General features: G+C 41.8%; 1 protein-coding gene across 1 annotated transcript in view; it reads right to left on the bottom strand.

Moving 5' to 3' along the window:
- The window catches only part of MAP10 (microtubule-associated protein 10), a 72947-nt gene that overhangs the window by 2313 nt on the left and 57785 nt on the right, over nt 1-12849 (bottom strand). The gene's annotated exons all lie outside the window — the stretch shown is intronic.

Raw genomic sequence — 12849 nt, 5'->3', positions numbered from 1 at the left:
CGCCGCCATGGCCGCCCGGGGCTGCCCGCGCTCTCGCGAGAGCTCGGTCTCCGCGGGGCCCGGGTCGCGCTGCCCGCAGCAACGCGCCTTCGCAAGGCACCTTGGGAGCTGTAGTCCCTGCTGGCAGCGCCCCCGGCGGGCCGAGGCCTCTGTGCTGAGGGGTCTCACCGCAGTGAGGGGCGGAGGCTTTAAAGTGTGTGGTTCTGTAGTCATCAGACTCTTCTAACAACGTCTCCTAAAGCAGTCGTGTTCAGCTGAAATCGCAGCACACCCTCCCCAGTTCCCACCAGGGAATGAGCTAACACAAGCCCGAATCCCCTCTCCCGTTGCTCTTTTTATGCCCTCCTTTTCCCCCCTTCCCTTCCTCTGCCAAATCAGAGTCACTTTTTAGAAAAGCAGAAACCAGCAGGAAATGGTTAAAGAATCCAACACTTCACTGTTGGTCAGGTCCCTTGGCCATTGTTATTTCAAGGATACCTTTCATTAGCTGTTACATCTGAGAAGACATTTAGGGAGTTTGACCTCTGAATTGTGCCCAGGGCTTAAGAAGGAAATAATTAAGTCCTCTGTATCTTCACTGCCTTTACTCTGAGCGCATGAGACAAAAGAGCTGCAAAACCTCTGCCATCCAGGCTGTTGCCATCGTACTGACGGTTGTTGCAGACAAAACAAATGGCTGGTCCATTTTGCTGCCACATTCCCCTCCTGCCATCAGTCACCTGCTTTCCCTGTGTTTGCTTTTCCTCCAGCCCATTCCCATCCCAGGAGGGCCTGAGGGTTTAGTTGTCATCCTCCACAAAGGAAGATTGAAGAGAAGACCCCCTGATACATGGAAAGTGACAGACATAGTGAACAGTGCTCAAATAGTTGGTCTCGAGATCCCACAGGAAGACAACGCATAGGCATTTCGCCCATTTTACATGGGCATAATGTGACTGTGACATTTAGTCCAAGATTTCTATCCTCTTAATTTTGAAACTTCCGATCTATGTAGGCAAGAGACATGTCTTTGTGTGTGTTAACTGTGACTGAAATTAGAGAGTAAATTATAGTGGAGCCAAAGCGTTGTGTTAAGATTTTGAGCCTCTGCATTCCCAAGAGTTCAATGTGAATCTGCAATTTTCAGCTTCATGTCTCAAAAAAATTGGCCCCATTCCTGCAATTCTGCACAGACAATATAAATAAATATTACTGAATACTTGTGAAAACTCAGGGTGTTAATAAGCTTTGTAAGATCAGTCAGTGAGCTAGTGAAAAAAACAATTATTTAAATAGAAAGGGGTATAAATTTATTATTTTTTTCCTGTTGGTGTGTTTTATTAAGTCAATCTTCTTGTCACAAGAGCACACTTCTCTTCCAAATAAATGGAAAACAACTTTTTGTTGTTGAGTTTCAAGTTAGAAAAAGTCCTTTTTCTTTCCTACTAACTACCATTTTAAGGAGACTTGTGATAACACTTCTTTAGGCTGCATGTGATGTAGGAATGATTTAGAAAGCAGATGCCTCTGAGAGGCAGGGTTATGGGGCGAAGTTTCATTACCTGCTGCTGCCTCAAATACAGCAGGTACATATTGGGATCTGCATTGGTTACATTCAACAATCCTTTTAAAATAGCTGTGATTCTTCTCAAAGCAATCTCTTCAGCCCTCCTTTCTTAGAACTAGGCTTCAATTATTTTTTTATTATTTTTTTTTCCCTAAATACTGGAAGACTGAGGAATCTTGCTGACTCAGTTAAGTCTTTCACTGACCTTATTTGTATGTTTGAAGTACTAACATTTAATTTCAAAACATTCTAAACCAAACAATTGGTATCATTTGCAGCAACTCAGCAACTTTGGTTCAAATATATCTTTTGAAGTCTATGAAATGTCTTCTTTTGTCCTGAATTTCTGTAAAATTTCAGATGGATTGACCTCTAGACAAAGAGAGTTCTCTGTGCAGTTATATACCTGTTTATGAATGCAGAAATATGACTTTAAAAAATCCCAAATAACCTGGAATTTGCTAGATCTATAATTAATCCTGGTGTTGTGCTGAAGATTGCATTTTTACAGATCAAATGCTGGAGTAAAGAGCCATTGTTCACCTGCATATAAAATTGCTCTTCTCTGTGCGGAATCTCTAGGGTCATGCTTGGAATTAGTGCAAATATTTAGCTTAGTGGCACTCTGATTCAGAAGGAGGTCAGACAGTCTGCTGGAATATTCAGCTGCAACATAATAGCAGTTCTTAAAATACTCCAGCTTAAAATGCCACCCAGAGAAGACTTATTTAGTCTTTTCTCAGTTGTCTGTTGAGTCAGCCACTTGCAAAAGAGCAATAAACAGGAAGAAATCCAGGAATAAGGATGGCAGCCTTTGCAAACTCTCTGTTTTCATGAACTCTCTTTTTTTCAGTTCAGAAAAAAAGAAAAAATATAATATACAGAGCAAGGGATTTGAAGTTTTTGCAATACATGTAGGCTTATCTCTTGAAGAATCTAGAAAATATTTTGAAAAGGAATAAAGTCAGATGAGAATGTTACATTCTTCAGACATTGCTATTTGCATATGTTTCTGTATGTTGTGCAGAGCTTTGGGAGCTTGGCTCTTTCCTGTGTCCAAAGTCTACTTTATGATCCTTGATTTTCTGCTGACCCAGATCTAGTGAATGTAGGGAGCAATCTAGGAACAGTTGCAATGGTATTATTGGCACAGGCATGTTGACATCCATCAAAATGAAGGACACTGTGGTTTCTCCCCACTTCTCAGGGTGTACCCTCCTGTCCACAAAGTGCTCCATCAGCTGGGTGGTCAGAACAGCTGGTACAGAACTTACTCAGATGTACAGCTCCAAAATGCCTCCATTGTGTTGCTACTCTAAAGATGCTTGTTAACTCATCTTACTTCGGTATGGTACCTCTCACATTTATTTTCATTCCCTACTGTCTTTAGCAGACTTTGGAAGTGTTAAAATAAACATTATTTACCTAGTTGTGTGACCCTTCTCCATTTGGCAAACACCAGTCTGTTTTAACAATTTCACTGCTGTCCTTAGTGTTTTACTTTCTCAGGGTGGTGAGAGTTAAGGCTTATGGCATTTACTTCTGGAAAGTCAGCAGGAGTGGCATGAAGGATTGTTTTCTCATTACCTCAGGGGGGGGAAAAATGGTTGGCCTCTAAGATATGTGTGAATTTGTGGCTTTCACAGCCAGCTTGGAAATACAACCCAGGCCAGCTTGCTTTCTGATTCCAAATTTCTTCAAGGATTAATGGGACTGTAGCAAAACACAGCTTCACCTTCTGTACTGAGCAGTCCTCATCATCTTTCTTGAATTTGGGGAAACTCAGTCCAAGCAGACACTTAAGGAAACATGGGAAAATCTGGCAGAGTGAGAATGACATTGTGAGAGCCAGCAGGAAGCAGGATGTCACAAATACAAGGAGCTTAGCCAACTGTATTGAACATGACAATAAGACATACCCACAAGGGTCACATTTGAGGTGATTTCCTTTATTTTAAAAGCTTCTTATTAAAGCCAATAGACATTTTTGCTTAAAACAAAACAATAGTGAAAGGGTCAAGCTCAGGATTCAGCCCATTGAATATTCTTTGCCTGATGCCAAGCAACATGCAAAGCCAATTTCCTTAAATAACTGAGTGTCATTAGCACATGGAGGCTTTACTATCAGTATTGCCTTTTATTTTATAGAAATCATCCTGCACTCATTTGGTATTAATGGAAAACCCATGGTTTTGCATACTATCATTTAGCATTAATCAATGTATCATTGTTTAAATTGTGTTACTCCCTGTCCAATAGCTGGGAAGCTCTTGGAAAGTTCTCAAAATGATCAATTTATTTTCTTTGGCTTTGTGGTTGCAGCCTATACTTGTCATGCACATATGTACTCAATGACAAAAGCACTCCAGGTGCTTAGCCATCCGAAGAGGACAGCTTAATCACACAGCAGTGCAGTTGTGTGCATGTGTTTGAGAAGCAGAGACAATCTGTATCAAAAGTTTTCTTCAAGGTGTGTGAGTCCTTATTATTCCTGCTGTAACTGTAGAGCAGGATAGGTCCTCAGCCCCTCTCAGGGTTTAGCATTCTCTCTGCAGGCAGTGATTTTTCAGACTTGCCACCTCCTAAAAAGCTACATTTAAAGCATTCCTCTAGCTCAAGCTGGGAGCCACTGGGGGCAAATTACAGTTCAAATATCTGACAGAGCTTCTGAAAGCGAAAGCTCTTGTGAGCCTCAGGATGGTTCGTAAAGTCAATTCAATAGTTATATGAGATTTCATTAAAATAAAAAAAATAAAATGGAGATGTCTGCAAATATTTGAGTAGGAACCGGAGTTCGTATTGTGTGCATTGTACCATCACACTGATGACATTCGTTGTTTAATCTGTCGTAATTAGCATTGTAAAGTATGTTTTTTTCAGAGGTTTACAGTACAGCTGTTTTGTTCACCGCACATTTTCAACCTCTGTTTCTCTTTTTCCTTTTAAAATAAAATTAAAATCAATTAGACTGCTTTGGAAGCTGTACTTTAGAGAGAGCAAATCAGAAAGAACCAAGCTGTTGTTATGCAGAGCTGGACCATATCCTCCTCATGAGGCTGAGTGATACTCAAGTGCCTGGTAGGAAAAGGGCAGAAATATTCCATCCTGCTTAGTAAATGGGAGGTAAGAAGCTGCTGGTGGAGGTCTCAAAAAGAGGAGCAAATTAGCACTGTTTTTTTTGACATGCCTTCTTGTTCTCCAAGGAGACATGGTGGTAATCCCGTGGTTCAGTAAGGCAGACTGTGAGAGAGATTGCTCTCTAATGAATATTTGTCCCTGGATTGCCTGGCAGTGGAATTTCCACCCTAGAGATGAGGTCCTCTTCTTGGCTAACAGCTTTTTTTGCGGGATCTCAACCATGATATCTTTCTGATAAATTTCAGCCCCTTCAAGCTTCTGTCCTTACTGTTACTCTGCCAGGCAGCAGGCATGGAATACTTCCCACTGGTATCCTGCTAATGTCTGTAACTTGCTGACTCTTAGTCACCACAGTGGTGGCTGTGACGTGAAACTGAAATGTATGGACAGGGCAAAATCCTTGCCTGTTATGTTGCTTTACCAATTAGGAAAAAAGAAGAATAAGCTGTGTTTTAGGATGATTAATGTGGGAATCCAGACATCTAGCTTCAACTCCCTCTTGCCGTAGGTTTCCCTGGGAAGATCTAATTTCACTGTGCCAGAGTTCCTCTTGTAAGATACAACCAGTGTTTCACAGACATGCTGAATGGATAAGTACTGATGGCAGGGAACAAATCTCTGAGATGCACAATATCCCTGCCAGCTTCATGGGCTCCTGTCCTGGTGAGTGATGACAAGTGGCTGTCAGGATTGTTTTGCTTGCCCCTGACAGGGAGTGCTGCAGCACAGTGTTGAGGCCACCAGCCTTTCACAGGCAGCGAACAGTGACTGGAAGTGGGCAATTCCTTATTGCAAGACCCAACCAGATCCTTCCTGCATTTCAGGAGTGGGCACTATGGCACAAGGGGAGACTCTATAAGAGGCCAGAACATCTGTGTTGCCATGCAGGGCTCTTAGGCACTGAAAATGTGGCAGCCTGCCTGAGCTAATTATCTCCCCACCTCTTGAGAGGGCTCGTCCAGGCAGAGCACTGTGCTGACACAGCTGTCTTGCTGCTGGTTCCTCTGCTGGCCCTGTCTAGGGGATCCCAGGGCTGCACTCCATATGCACTCCTGCAGAGCATAGCTATGCCTGCAGGAGATTTTCACAGGTAGTTGCAATGCTGGAAAAGTATTTAATTCACTGCTATGCAAATAGCCCTGTGGGCTACAGCTGGGGAAGAGAATAAGCTTGTTTCTCCTGTGTTATACCATCCGTGTGGGCAGAAAGGCAGAGTGCTGTCTGTTGTAAGCCCCTGACACAAGGTCAAATGAGAGCTGTGCCAATGCAGAGGCCTGGTTGGCCAAGCTCCCACTTTGTCTAACTCCACTGACCTTCTCTGAGCTAATTCAGGAGTGCCTTTGGTCCAGCAAGTTCAGCTAAGGCAGCTGCAATTGCCCTAACACGAAGTTTCCTGGTTTTGCTGGTATGTATTTTAAGCTTATTGCTATTTCAGTGCAGTTTCATACATTTCTTACTTGAACAGTTGCTGTCGGAAGCATGTATTGTTTGGGAAGACATGGCATTAATTAATGTGTGAATTATTTGTTGTGTGGGTACCACGGAAGAAATAGATGGGAACTATTCCAAATGTTCCTTAATGAATTCAGTCATCCAGAATCCTGATTTCCATCTCATAAATAATAAACTGCCCTCAATATGCTAATTAAAATTTGCCCTTAAAATTGCTTATTTTAATTTTGCAGGGGAAATAATCAAGAAAAAAAAATCCTGAAAATTCAAGCCTGCCCTCTTTCTGTTGCAGGGCACTCAGAGTTTGCAGTGTCTTGTCCTGATGCCCATGCTTAGTCCTGAGAGAGTAAGCATGGGACTAGGCTGGTAATGTTTTCATGACCAGAAGAGTGAAATCTGAAATGTAATGAATGGAAGTATAAATGAAATCTTTGCTGCATAAAGGAAGGGTCCTTAATATAACTTTGTGCAGTGAGCTCTTTGCATTGTCCTTTTGATGGGGCCTCCAGTCCCAATTTCCACTGCTGATCATTTGCGGTTCAGGCCAATGGAGGCCAGAAGTGTTGCTCTGACAACAGACCTAGCCTCTGGCAAGGTAATAGTGTGTGCTCAGCAGTGACCCATGTGCTTCATCAAATGCAACATCAACAGTGTTTTAGACAAGTCTCATCTAGTCTTACAGTAGCAGGTGGTGGTTTTTCAAAAGCCTTCTCATATTTGCAGATGCTTGTATGAGGCATGAACGTACCAGTAACTGGACTAGTGATTTACCACTCTCCTAAGTATAAATAGAAATATTTCTGCTCCAGGCAGGCAAATAATTTCACTCAGAGAGTTTGGTACCTATTTAACAGTTAGCCATGAGCTATTCTATTCTGAAAAATACTTTTCATTCTTTTTTATCCCCTCAGCATTCTATCTTCACTAAACACATATAATGATTTTACATGGACCTGTGGTCTCTGAGCTGTCTGTAAGTCCAGACTAAACAGTAGCACATAGCATAGCAAAAATACTGCAAGAAAAGAGAAAGAAGTGTATTTATGACATGTATTAGTTGATCACACATCATTCAGATTTGTTAAGGCTTGATACTGACTAACTAGACAGGAATAGAAGATTTGGATGGTCCCGCAGGCACATCTTCCTGGAAACACAGTCTCAGAAATTTAATTTCGAGAGACAAACTACTGAAAAAACCCAAACAGGTTACTCTATTTCCTACCCTTCAAGGAATGGCAGCTTTTTGAAAACATTTATTTCCTTGGTCAGGAATCACAAATATTAGTTCTCAGTTCCTTCAAGGGATAAAAAGAGATAAAAATAGAAGCCACTCTGAAATCTCCCAGAGGTTAACAAATCCATTCATTCATTTCTTTATAATGACATCTTTCATGAAGGCCTTAGCACTTGAAATTGTCAGAGGAGGATTCCTTCCCCCCAACATTTTCTCACTTCTGTTGAAAGCTATCTGTATCATTGCAAGCAGGCAGGGGGTAAAATACTTTCTGAAAACTCAGCTGTGCTTTTGTAGGCTAATCTTAAACAGGAACAAGTCTAATTCTCCTGAGTACACTGTGATCTGGAATGGTGTGAGAGTATCTGGCTGGATATGGGGACAGCCCACATGAGAGGGGTTGGCTGTGTGCAGTTCTCAGCAAGGGATGAGCAAAGTGCTACTCCTGCACTTCATATCTGTGTGTGAGAAACACATGCTGCACAAAACAGATGCCAGCTTTGCAGCAGCTTTCATTTCACTCTCTAATCCTCTAATTTGTATGTCTTCCCAGTTTGTTCATCTCCACTCTAAGGCCTGCAGTCATCCCGCTTAGCAGAGGCAACCTAGTCACATTTGCCCTCTGCTGCAGAGAGGGAGAGAGGCTCTTCCAGGGCTGTCAGATCTTAGGATTGTCTGACTCCCTTTCCAAGGAGTGTCTCTTTGTCTGTCAATTGTACAGGAACCAAGGCTTGTTCAGTCGTCTTGGTCAAATGTCTGCAATTGAGAGGTATGATCTTGATCTTTACACTTCAGTCTCTGGTAAGGTTGGTAAGCAAACAGAATGGTCAGTTGCTTTATTTTTCTTACACTAATTTTAAGAGTATTTTTCACAATCAGAGTGTAAAGCAAAACCCAGCACATTCCTTACATCAACACCAGCAGTTAGAGCTGGAGCCTGAAATGGTATCTTTATTGCAGGTGGAGCTTGTCTGACCAACTGCAGACTGATCATAGACATGAATAGAAATGAACTCCAAGAGTCACTCTTTCACTCCTCACACTATTAATGGACCTAGAGCCAAAAGCTGAGGGGTAATGTTGCACATCTAGGGATATGTAGATTAATTGTACCCACAATAGGTGCAGAGCTCCCCCTGTGGCAGTAGTGCCAGGGCAAGGGATGGGCCACAGCGGTGAACTAGGGATGCAGGACTGAAGGGCACCACATGGGTCATCGAGTGAGTCACTGCAGGTGCATCTCACCCTGGGGTGCTGTACATTTCCAGGCTTCTCACAACAGACTCCAAGTCTGTCCTAGAAGACCAAGTGCCACAATAATTGTGCCACAGGAGGAGAACAGAAGAGATCAAGGGCATTTCTAAGTCCTCCTGGCTAGCAGGAGATTTGCTGGGTGACATTTGCAGATGCTTCCAGACCACGCACAAGGCTGCAGAGGAAGACAAACAACAACAAAAAAGCAGTCTCTGATGAGCTACTCTGAAAGAGGATTGCTTCCCTGTTCCAAGGCTGGTGAAAAGCTCAACCCTGAGCACGCGAACAAGCGCAGACAGCTGATGGATGCTAATACCTTGAGGAGCGCTGATGAACCCTGTGGCTCTCAGTGACCATGTTTACACCCTCAACAGACACAACATGAAGTAAAATACTCTATCTTAAATTCCTGTGAAAAAAAAAGATCTAGGGTATCAGGAAAAAGTGTATCATTCAAGAAAAATATCAGCCCTGCGAGTATAATCTTAATTATTAAATTAAGTCAAATTTTACTCCTATAATTTCCCATGTACACAACAAGATCTTCAGTGAGGGGGTAATTTTTTTTTTCTTTTATAAACAAAGTCTCTGCTTTGTAATGTATTGCTGTTTGGAACAGTCTCTCATAAAAGACAGATTGTTAATAAGACAATCTATAAAAGACAGGTTGTTAAACAATGTGCAATAATCTTATCTGATCTGCAAGCTGGAGGATATATCATCAATATGATTTGCAGCATGATATTTGTATAGATGTGGTGAAGAGTTTTGGAAACTCTTCTGATATCACACAGGCAAAAAGGAGTCAGCATTAGCTTAAATGAGTAAGGCTATCAGCTTAACAGCTCCATGAATAAGCATTTTTTTTTCCCAGGTACTTAAAACCAGCTAAAAGAAAAAATGCTGATTATGATTTTCTCTCACTGAGATACTGGGTCACACAGGGAACCAATAACTATGTACAGAGAGTTTCACATGTCGTTCATGGGGTTGCTTGTGACTCCATAACTCCATCATTCCAAAGGCTGTTCTTGGCCCCAGAGAAAGGAGCTGCCATTCTGGTGTTGTTAGTAGACAAGAGGTATTGGTCTGCAAATGACCAATGTTGTCACAAACAAAATTAATTGGTTCTTCTGCTGGTATTCTTGAAAGGAGCTAGTAAATGAATGCACATTGCCAGCGCTGTTCAGGATACCAAACTAAATTATCAAAATAGACCTTCCTGGCCAAAAAAAATCTGTGCATCATGGAGAGGTACTCCTTTGTGTCAGGGTCAAAATACATATTAGGATAATTTAGGGACCAAGTGCAGCTCATGGTGTCAACTAGTCTTCGCACACTGTGGAAAATAATGTACTCTTATCTTCTGAAGTAGTAATTCTGGCCACTTTTACATATTCTGCATTTGCTTGAAGAAATTAAACAGTGCTGTACTGTTTATAATAAAGGGGTTCTCTTCTTCAACAGTACTTAGTCATAACCTAGCAAGAGCTCTAAGGAAGCTGGAAAATAGACTTAGCCTAGGCAACTAAGAGCTTTCCTTTATATTGTGTCAGTGGTTGCACCTTCTGGAGTCCTGATGCTGTAAGGGAATATGTGAAGGCTAGAGATAATGTAAAGCTCCAGATCTGGAATTGAAGTTTCCTCAGTGTTGAAGTGTTGGTGTTGGTTATGCTCCATGTCTAGATGCTTTTTAAGTTGCAAAAGATTTCCACATCTAGTATAACACCCTGTAAAAAAAAAAGAGCATGCACTGACTTCTCTTGATAAAATTCCTTTCAGTTTCTTAGGGTTTTTTCCCCTCTATTAGTTAGGATTGGTGGAGCTTTGTAAAGGACCTTTTCAGCAAGGGTGAAACGTATTAATCATGCTGCAAATCCTGCCTGCTGGCTGCTGCGGTGCCTCTCTGCTGGTGTACAGGCCTGTCAGAGCCCTGGGGGAGCTGTGTGCACACGTGGGTACCTGGTGTGTGGGTTATCTTGCAGGGATGGAGAACAGCTGAGAAATCAAAGAGTGAAAAGCAACAAAGTTCTGCCAAGTGCAAGAAATAAATGAGCAGAAGGAAACCCAAAACTATTCAATTTTGCTGCCACTTTCTTTGTTACGTCTTTGGACAAGTGTGATATTCAGGTTAACCACATTGTTCTTTTTTATCGTCCTTAAGTGTATTTCTATCTATGCATTTATCCTTAGATTTTGTCATCACATCAGCTTCCAAGAGTGGGATGCCAAAACAGACATTTCTACTCAAAGCTGTAGTCTCCAGGTAGGACATGTGAGTTTGGTTTCTTCCTTAAAAGTTCAAAATGTCCTTGCTTGTTTCCAGGGTTCTCCATGAGTTGTTATTCTGGTTAAATTCAAGAGTGTTGTTCCGGAGCCTTTGCTTCATGAGGGAGATGAGGCTTGTTCCTTTGAGACCTTGCTCCTGACCTGAATGAGAAAGAAACTGAAACAAGGGCAGGGTGAGGCTGGGGAAGCTTTGCTTACTGATGTAGCTCATTAGAGGACTTTGCTGCCTTGCTACTAAGCATTTTGGTTCTGCCAAGTTTCTTGATGAGAGCTACAGGAGTAACAATGGAAAAGTAGGTCAGGAGTAGATCTTGTAAATCTACTCAAAGGTCCAAGAGCAGAGTTTGTGTAGAAGAAGAAAAGGAAGAAAGGACAAAAAGCAAATGGGAAGATTTTGGAGTGAAGAGAAGGAGAGGAAGGCCAGAAGTTTAGCTAGGGCTTTGTGTGTGAGCCATGATGTGTCATTATACACCTCCTCACAGATTGCTTTCTTGTAGTGTCTGAACAATTCTTCAGTGTCTTCAGCAGAGGTTTCATTAATACTTCTGAATTTCTTTCCTGCACTTGCTGTGAGCAGTGAGGCCAGCCTGTCTGCCTGCCTGCAGGGATTTGTCTCTGCACTGGGTGAGCAATGTGCTGGCTTGCTGTATACACATTGCAAGTGTGTAGCTGCACCCCGACTGAGACCCCGGGAAAAGCAACTGCAGAAAAACAAGAACTTTTGCAAGATGGATGGTTTCCTTTCAACTGTGGTAGGCATGTGATTTCTTTAAAGGGGAAAAAAAAATCAATAGAGGGATTTTTTAGGTTGGAAAAAACACCCTCCCCAGTGTTGTCATTGGGAGTGAACTTTGAAAACACATCTTGGTTTGGGCAATGCTCACTGCTTATCCAGCAGACACACAGCATACACCTCAACTTTTTATTCAGCTGAACTTTTTGCCATGCTGGCAACATTTCTTACAAATAGCTGGTGTCATGATTTTTTTTTGTGGGTTTGTTGTTGTTGTTGAGGCCTAAGATCCTAGGAGGCTTCTGTAACAGAGTTTAACCCTTGACACACTGAACTGTAATCTGATTTTAAGCAAAAACTGACTGTGGCTCTTCCAGCACATCCGTAATTCTGGCTAGCTTCCTGCAAATAGTGTATACATACATCTACATTATATATGCATTTCTTCTGCTTTGTATTGGAACCCTTGTTGGCTGTTAAGGTTTTTGCTGTTAATTTTTTTTAGAGTGCTTTTAACTTGTTTTTCCTTTCTGTTTTCCTAGTAGTTAGAATACAAGTTTAAAGAAGCATGTTAGTGTGATATACCATTTCAGCTGAAATAAAAGCCCTCTAGTATATGTATTTGCTCAGAGAAAGTGGGACTGAGAGGGGAACAGGATTTATTCTTACCAGTGTCATCCTTTCATGTGGAAATTTCCCCTTAAATATTATTTTGCATTTGGGACAGCTTCCTGTGGATTGGGGACTTTCTGCATTTGGTGGTACAAGCCAGCAAATTTCCCCACCTTCAGTCAAACCGAGTGCAGCTCTGCCTGCTGGTTTTCCCCTGTCAATAATTATTATATAGGTTGATAGGCAATGAACATTTTATAAAGGCCATTTAAACAAAACAGGCCAATGCCTTCCTTGCATCTGTCTGTTTTTTTCATCTCTCTTCTGCAAATTCTCTCATTTTCCTTCTGAAAGCTGGAAACTTCTGCCAAGAAAACACCAACAGGAGACCATTATCATCATAACACAGAGTTTTGAAGGAATGCTCTCAGCTTAGACACATTTCTCCCTGAAATATGTTATCTCCTGGTGTTATGGGGTCAGCATGAAACTTACTGAAGGTTTAGGGAGATATATTTCTCCTTGTTTTTCACTTTTACTTCCTCCTTCTGTCAGTTTTTTTCTCACTACCTAGCCTCAGGCTTTCCC

This window comes from Chaetura pelagica, unplaced genomic scaffold (genome assembly GCF_000747805.2).
Source record: "Chaetura pelagica isolate M959 unplaced genomic scaffold, ChaPel_1.0 scaffold9, whole genome shotgun sequence".
Classification (NCBI taxonomy): Eukaryota; Metazoa; Chordata; class Aves; order Apodiformes; family Apodidae; genus Chaetura; species Chaetura pelagica.
Note: the sequence above shows the minus strand (reverse complement) of the source record. Positions and strands in the feature narration are given on the sequence as shown.